This window comes from Rhagoletis zephyria, unplaced genomic scaffold, assembly GCF_001687245.7.
Source record: "Rhagoletis zephyria isolate East Lansing unplaced genomic scaffold, Rhagoletis_zephyria_1.1 Rzeph_scaffold_00711, whole genome shotgun sequence".
NCBI lineage: Eukaryota > Metazoa > Arthropoda > Insecta > Diptera > Tephritidae > Rhagoletis > Rhagoletis zephyria.
In genome coordinates, this window is record NW_016157795.1 from 133,420 (window position 1) to 141,560 (window position 8,141).

Below are 8,141 nucleotides of genomic sequence, written 5' to 3' on the forward strand. Positions count from 1 at the left end.
CCCCCTATATAAGTTTCCATTTTTGCAAATTAAGCGACCCAAAATCTGTTAGAAACGGCACTAGCCTTATCTCGGGGAAAATTTTCATGTCTGACTGTGTTTTATAAAAGTGACAGACAATTTCTTCTAATACGAAAATTCTTATAATACTGAGCTGATTTCGATGATTTTTATTATTTTGATCACTTCTCAACTAGAGCATTCATTTCATTTGCAATTAAAATAGTGCACTTTTGTACTTTGTTATCCTTTCTTGTATACTGATTTGGTATTCGGATTCAGCGGAAAATTCGTCATGAAAATTCATACAAAAATTCCACGGTTGGTCAACTATATCTAAAGAAAATTGTAATTAAATGACCGCACTTTTTTCAGATCTCAAAAACCGCAAATTTGGCTGTATCTTACGTTTTGATTTTACTTTCGGATTCAGCGGTAAATTTTACATTATATGGATATAAAAATGTCGCAGGTCGAACAATATTTTAATTTCTGTAAAATTTTTTTTAAATTTCTCTATTCACTTGCGATTATATTTATTTTGATTTGTTTCTGCCAAAGCAGCTGATTAAGAACTTCGAATTTCACGTTTTCAGCTGGCAGTGCCGCTGATAGTTATTATCGGATTACAGCATACCAATTTTCGAATTTTCGGAACGGAGCTACGAACTCGTAGCTACGAACATTCGGATCACAGCATAGGGGTGATAGTTTCCACCAGAAAGCAGGTAAAAACTTCTAATAGGGAACCAATTTTGATATGAGATAAGAATTTTAAGAAAACTTGTGACTCTAAGAAAAAAAGCTGAAATTTGCATGTTTAAACTCGTATAACTCGACAAGAAAATCTTTTACATATTGGTTACCAGTAACCATAGCAACAACGTGGTGGAGTTTGAACAAAATGCTGACATACAAATTTTTCCTGATAAACTTAGGGCCAAATTCACAGTGCGTAGTTAACTCAGAATCGGCAGTTAACTACAGATTTTCGTACTGAAAAACTTTAGTTAACTGTGGATTCCGAGTTAACTACGCACTGTGAATTTGGCCCTTAGCGAATTTTGCCCCCTATATAAGTTTCCATTTTTGCAAATTAAGCGACCCAAAATTTGTTAGAAACGGCACTAGCCTTATCTCGGGGAAAATTTTCATGTCTGACTGTGTTTTATAAAAGTGACAGACAATTTCTTCTAATACGAAAATTCTTATAATACTGAGCTGATTTCGATGATTTTTATTATTTTGATCACTTCTCAACTAGAGCATTCATTTCATATTTTAGTTCCCATAAACCTCTCGTCTCTTTTGTAGAAGTTTGAACATGAGTCGAAGTAATAATAAAATTAAAAGTTAATTAGTAAAAAAAAATTATAAGAACTTATCAGCTTCGTACCAATACTACAACAAACAAACGCAAATGTCTCATTCTCTCGTAGTTTATTTTCATGAGGTTTTCACTACACTATTTTTTTTTTTTAATTTGATACAGTTGAAAACATTTGACAACGCATGACACAAATCTGAGCTTAATATACATATGTACGTATAAACGCTGTTTTCATGCTTTTTAATGAACCCTACTACAAGCCCAACTAACGTTTAAAACTATTAAACAAAAAATCAAACGGTGTATTTGCTATCAGTAAGTAGGAACTGATGTGAACAGAGAAACTTGTTATAAATTTAAAAGGAATAACAGTACATTTGAGCGAGCAATACTCCCACTCAGAAAAGAAAAGATTAAAGCATGTTGTGGGCCATAAGTAGAATAAATCATGTACATATCGATAGCTGAGTGGAAGATCTACCTATCTCGCCAGCCAAAGAAAACCTTTCAAGAACGCCCTACTTCAAAGTTTGATTGAAGAACGCCCTATTTCAGAGCTTCAACAAAAAACATTCTAGCCATAATTTAGTTGAAGAACGCCCTATCTCAGAATTTGGCTCAAAAGCGCCCTATCTCAAACATACATTGAAAATATGCTGAGATAGGTCGTTTTTGAATCGTCAGCTTAGATAGGGCGTTTTAGAAGCGAATTCTGATATAGGGCTTTTTTCGATCAAATTCTAAATTCTTTAAACAAATTCCGAAATAAGGAGTAGTTGAAAAATTTTCTGAGATAGGGCGTTTTCGAACTGGCTGCCGATCATCTACTCAGCCATCGATATACTGTTCATGGAGACATTTTTTATTTGAAAAATAATATTAAATAACGCAAAACGGAAAAATTAATGCTTCTTTCCAAAGCCAAACATACATGTGTGTTGTAATTATTTCTGCTCGACTAAGCTGAGAGTTTGATGTTGTGTATGGAGCTTTTCGGTATTTTATTACAAATAGAATAACATTTTTTTTCCTCCTACTTGTTTTGACGCATATTCGCGTCTTCCTTAGGGAATCTATTTAGAAATACGAGAAACATATATTCACATAGTCCAAAAATGCATGTGAAAAAGTAAAGTTGGAATTTTTATGCTCTCACCCCTAGGATTGTTCTATACCGAAAAATATACCCCTATTTGTATATTTTGAAAACAAAAAATATTTAGAGGTCGCTCAAAGCGCCCAAAGTTTTCAATGTATTTTATATGGGAAAAAAACTTTTGGTAGAAATGGTTTGGAATTCAAAAAAACTTATATTTTTCTATCGCAAAACTCTTTTCATCTGCAGGATTCCAAATAATAATACCCAATTGTTTATTTAACCATTTTTTCATCGCAACTATAATTTGTAGGTCCGCCAAAGATCCACAAAAACCCCGAAAAATGCAATGGGGGACAAATAAAAAATCGTTAGTATTAAAAAATGGTTAAATAAATAATTGCGTATTATTATTGTAAGTCTCCTGAAGAGAGAAGAAGATTTTCATGAATTCTATACCATTTCTACGAAAAGTTGTTTTCCCCCATATAAAAATACATGGAAAACTTTGATCGCTTTGAGCGACCTCTAAATATTTTTTTATTTTAAAATAAAAAAATAGGGGTACACTTTTTTCTATATAGAACAATCCTAGGGGGTTAGAGCATTACAATTCCGACTTTACTGTTTTGGACCACCCTAATGTACATGCAGTCATATCAAGAGCACCTCATTTCAAAGTGATATTGTTTTCCACTTATGTTTATTTATTTATTTTTAAGAATTTTCATTAAAATAAAGTTCATTCTCTGAAGAAGTCCATATAAACCCAAATTTAAAACTTTGTAGAAAACTAAACAAAACCTAAAAATGTTCATTAAAATTTCAAAATTAATTTCTCAGAAATTTTTGAGTATATAGATTTAAAGCCCTTTCAATTTTATTGGAATAATGTGCAAGTTTCAAGTGGCTAAAAATTTCCGTTGTTGCGGTTTTCTTCCATATAAAAATAAATTGTGTTCATTCGTTATATGCTAGCGAATGCGACAAGAAGAATCAAAGGTTTTAAGGCTCTTGAAACTTGCACATTATCACACTAAAATTGAATCGGCTATAAAGCTTCATACTCAAAAAAATTGTAACACTTCTGAGTAAATAAACTTGAAATTTGAATGAAAATTAGTTGTTTTTTTAGATTTCTACAAAATTTTAGGCGTGGGTTTACATGGTTTTTTTAAATGAACTTTATTTTAGTTGAAATTGAACATACTGAAAACAAAATTTCAATGGTTAACCATAAAACAATATGAATTGCATAATGCTTGAAGNGCTATAAAGCTTCATACTCAAAAAAATTGTAACACTTCTGAGTAAATAAACTTGAAATTTGAATGAAAATTAGTTGTTTTTTTAGATTTCTACAAAATTTTAGGCGTGGGTTTACATGGTTTTTTTAAATGAACTTTATTTTAGTTGAAATTGAACATACTGAAAACAAAATTTCAATGGTTAACCATAAAACAATATGAATTGCATAATGCTTGAAGGGGAAAATGCCTTTAAAAAAAAAGAAAAGTGGATGATCTCCAGCAAATGATCACTAAACGCTATATACCGTCTTAATTTCATGAATTTTATAATAGAATTATAGAAATATAAAATAAGCACTTGAATTTCCAATATAAATTATGCTTTTGTGATTTAGTTTAAACCCTAAATGTGCTACCCTTCCACGCAAATAGTGAAATGTGCTACTATTCCACGTGAACATCTGAAATGTGCTAGTCTTCCATGAACCAACGACTACAAATCACGTAATCCGCCCTCGTTGTATTTGTAATCGATTTTCAGAAAAAAGTTTTCGTAGCGTTTTTGATGTTTTTTGGCTCTGTTTACATCGTCTTCTACCTCTTCGTAGTGATATTTTAGCGATTTTATGTGTTTTCTGCAGCGGTTTTAATTAGAAATTTTGATTTATTACAAATTTATGATATAATATGAAGTGCTTCGTGATTGGAACAAGTTTGTGCGTCTGTTTGATTTGCCAAGAGGCGTAAATTTGCGTGAAAAGTGGGTGCACATTTGTGGTCAGAACGTTGGCGTTGAAAAATCGGCCGGTGCCGATAATATGCGATTGTAAAACACTCTCAATCATTAAAACCATATTTTATGACCTTTTTTTGCTAATTGTCATCAAGTTTCACTTTTTATATTTTATAATAAATACAAATCTAATCGCACTCAATAACCGCGCTTTTTTCGTTTTCTTTGTTTGTTTTCATTTTTAGGCAGATGTCAAAAACGCTCAGAAATTTACTTTTTTCATTCTTTTCCGATTGCGTGATCTTGTTAGTTGGTTCATGCTAGTCTTCCACGCAAAAATCTGAAATGTGCTACTCTTCCACGCAAAAATCTGAAATGTACTAGTCTTCCACGCAAATAGTAAAATGTGCTACTCTTCCACGCAAAAATCTGAAATGTGCTACTCTTCCACGCAAAATTCTGAAATGTGCTACTCTTCCACGCGAATAGTGAAATGTGCTAGTCTTCCACCCGAAAATCTGAAATGTGCTACTTTTCGACGCGTCTTCCACGCTAATAGTGAAATGTGCTACTCTTCGTAGGGACCGACGATATGTAGTAGGAATGTTGCTAATGTGAAATTTTAGACATCCGCGGATACGAATGGATATTTTTAAGAAATAATCCAGTTAGCAAATTAAGTTATTTAGGTTAATAAAAAAATGGAAAATTAGTAATTTTTAATAATGTTCATTTTAGTTAGTACTTGAATTTAAAAATTGGAACATTATATTTAATAAAAAGTAATGCGAATTGCATCGGGGTTGAAAATGTCGGATGTATCCTCCTGACTTTCATATTCACTTGAAGAATCTAGCATAATGGTGAGATCGTTGTTTAAACAACGCTTACAAGCCAAACCAGATGTGCCAGGTTTGGGGAAGATGTAACGTCATCAGCGTTTTTCGATCTTAGTTTTTAGTTAATTAACACAAATCAGCTTATATGAATTCGCCTTAAAGTTAATCGACCACTATTAAGAATTTACGATATTGGAATGCGACCCTGACGTAGTATGACAGCTGCCAGGCTTAAGTCAAAGAGTAGAAAATAAATTGGCGGCACTCGCCCACGTACCTTTCAACCGAAAAGTGTGGTTTGTTTTTTTACAAATATATTGGGCTACTTTTGTTGGCTGCAAGTCACAGCGGCACTAAGTAGGCGTTGGCAGGCATCAGCGCCGGCGGAGCACCAGTGCAAGCAGCACTGCCCATTACGGCAGCACCGGGGGAGCGCTAGGGCTCCATGAAAGCGAGCGTTGGCCGGCAGCAGCACCGGTATGCCCCCCTGCAACTAAAAGATGTGTAATAAAGACACATCACATGGCGACCGTGGGTTCATCCCGCGTAATGGTGGCGGCCATATAAACATTATATATGAAAAAAAATGAAATCTAAATCAACTGTAACAAAAGTACGTAACAAAAAAAATTTCTTTATACAAAAAAAACCTGAATTACATTACAATAAAAATAACAGAATTTAAAATATTAAAATATGTGCACACTTAAAACACAAGAAACAAGAATTACTTAATTTTGCGAATGTTAACGAAACAACTTGTTTAGACGAGTTACTTTTGAGGCTGGATGTTGAAGGCGGCAATCGCAACATTAAGAAAGTAGAATGGCCAAAAGATAATATATTTTTCAATAATTTCTCTATTTCAAATTTAAAAAACAGCGGAAACAATATTTTAAAATTTTTACAAATTATTTTAACAGAACCGGTAGAAAAAGTAACTGACGCCGATAAAAAGTTAAAATTAATGACCATTTAACATAATGACCTGATAACAGGCGGACATTGCGGAATCAAAAAACTGTATGCAAAATTACGTACAAAATATCACTGGAAACATATGACCCGTGATGTATCCAAGTTTGTTAAAAATTGTCCAAAATGTTTATTAAACAAGGTTAAGCCTTAAAACAAGGAAAATCTTGTTTTAACGCCAACCCCTTGCAAACCATTTGATATTATTGTAATCGACACATTAGGACCCCTACCAGAGTCGGGTAGTGGTAATAGGTTCGCAAATACCATTATATGCGATTTAACAAAGTATTTAGTAACAGTAGCTGTGCCAGATAAAAGCGCAAAAACTATTGCCTCTGCTATTTTTGAAAGCTTTGTCTTAACTTACGGTGTAATGAATTCCATCTAATCTGATTTACTTAGGCTCTGAATTCAAAAACGAAATTTTTTCCGAATTAACCAAACTTTGAAAGGCTAAAAACGATTTTTCAACCGCACACCATTATGAAAGTGTGGTCATTATCGAACGTAACCACAGAGTCTTTAATGAATATTTACGCGCATATTTAAATGAAACATTTTCCGCTTGGGATGTTTATTTAAAATATTTTACATTTTTGCACAACACAACAACTAACACAGTCTTAAATAATAATAATAAATTTTCCCATGTTGAATTAATATTTGGGAACAAGGCCACAGTGCCTCTGGATTAAAAAAAAGAACCAATTGACCCGATTTACAATCTAGAAAATTGCGCGAAAGAAGTTAAATATAGAATGCAAAAGTCGCACAAAGTTGTGAAAGAATTAATTAACAAACACAAAACTCGAAATTAAATAATATACGATAAAACGGCGCGTCCGGTATCTATTAGCGCTAACCACAGGGTTCTTGTTCAAAAAGAACCACGTAATAAGCACGAAAAAATATACCAAGGGCCATACGTTATAACAAAAATTGACGGCGTAAACGTCACAATTTTTGATGAAGCGAAAAACAAAGAAAAAACAGTACACAAAAATAGAATTCATAAAATAAAATAAAACAAATTTTCTTATATGGGAAAATCTAAAAAACAGGTAACCTTTGTGTTATTTAGCTCTATTTTCACTGTTGTAAACTAAATCCAGCTGGTTGCTTTTGGATATAACGCACTGTGCTAAGTTTGTCTTGTTAATTGTTGTTGCTTATTTTCCACTATTTCACTTTGCTAGGCAACTGGCTGAGTCAGTGGTGATCGTCGGTTCGAATCATTAGCGCACACANCCAACAACCACATGATCAAGTGAATTGCAGCGGAATAGCTGCGCTTGATTGTAGTTGGCTTAGCAAAGTGAAATAGTTTGTCTTGTTAATTGTTGTTGCTTATTTTCCACTATTTCACTTTGCTAGGCAACTGGCTGAGTCAGTGGTGATCGTCGGTTCGAATCATTAGCGCACACAAGGGGTGGGTTTTGGGGTTCAAACCCCCCCCTAAAGCTAATGACCCCAAATGCAAACTGTATCTTAAAGCTAAGAATCCAGCTCTCAAGGAAATTATAAGAAATATTTATTATAATTTCTGTTGCTTGAAAAAGCGCTTTGCTTTTGCTGTAAATTTTCATGAGGAAATGAATATACGAGCTTTTTTTTATTGAGAGCTGCAAGCTGATTTAAGAAATTTTGGTAGAAGAAAATTTCTTTTCCATTTCTCGTCCGTCGTTTTATATGAATTTTTCGTTTTTCCTGAGAGTTCAGTTAATTTTTTCGGTATTCGAAATATTAAAAAAATTTAGAAATCGTGAAAATTCACCATCTCTATCGAAAGCCAGAAACCAGTAATCGAAAAAAGGAACATAAAAGTGCAAAAATTCATGGAATCAATAAATTTATTTTTAATGAGTCATTTTTAATATTTTTTATTAGGTACTTTTGAAAGTTGAGCGCATCTTGA

The 8,141-nt window shown here is 33.1% G+C and overlaps 1 long non-coding RNA gene across 1 annotated transcript in view; it reads left to right on the forward strand.

The window, feature by feature from the left end:
* The first annotated feature begins 613 nt into the window (after window positions 1–613).
* The window catches only part of LOC108361188 (uncharacterized), a 20,806-nt gene continuing 13,278 nt past the window's right edge, over window positions 614–8,141 (forward strand). The window contains exons 1-2 of the long non-coding RNA XR_001847254.1: window positions 614–704; window positions 5,749–5,752. This is a non-coding gene — a long non-coding RNA (uncharacterized LOC108361188). The remainder of the gene's footprint in view (window positions 705–5,748; window positions 5,753–8,141) is intronic.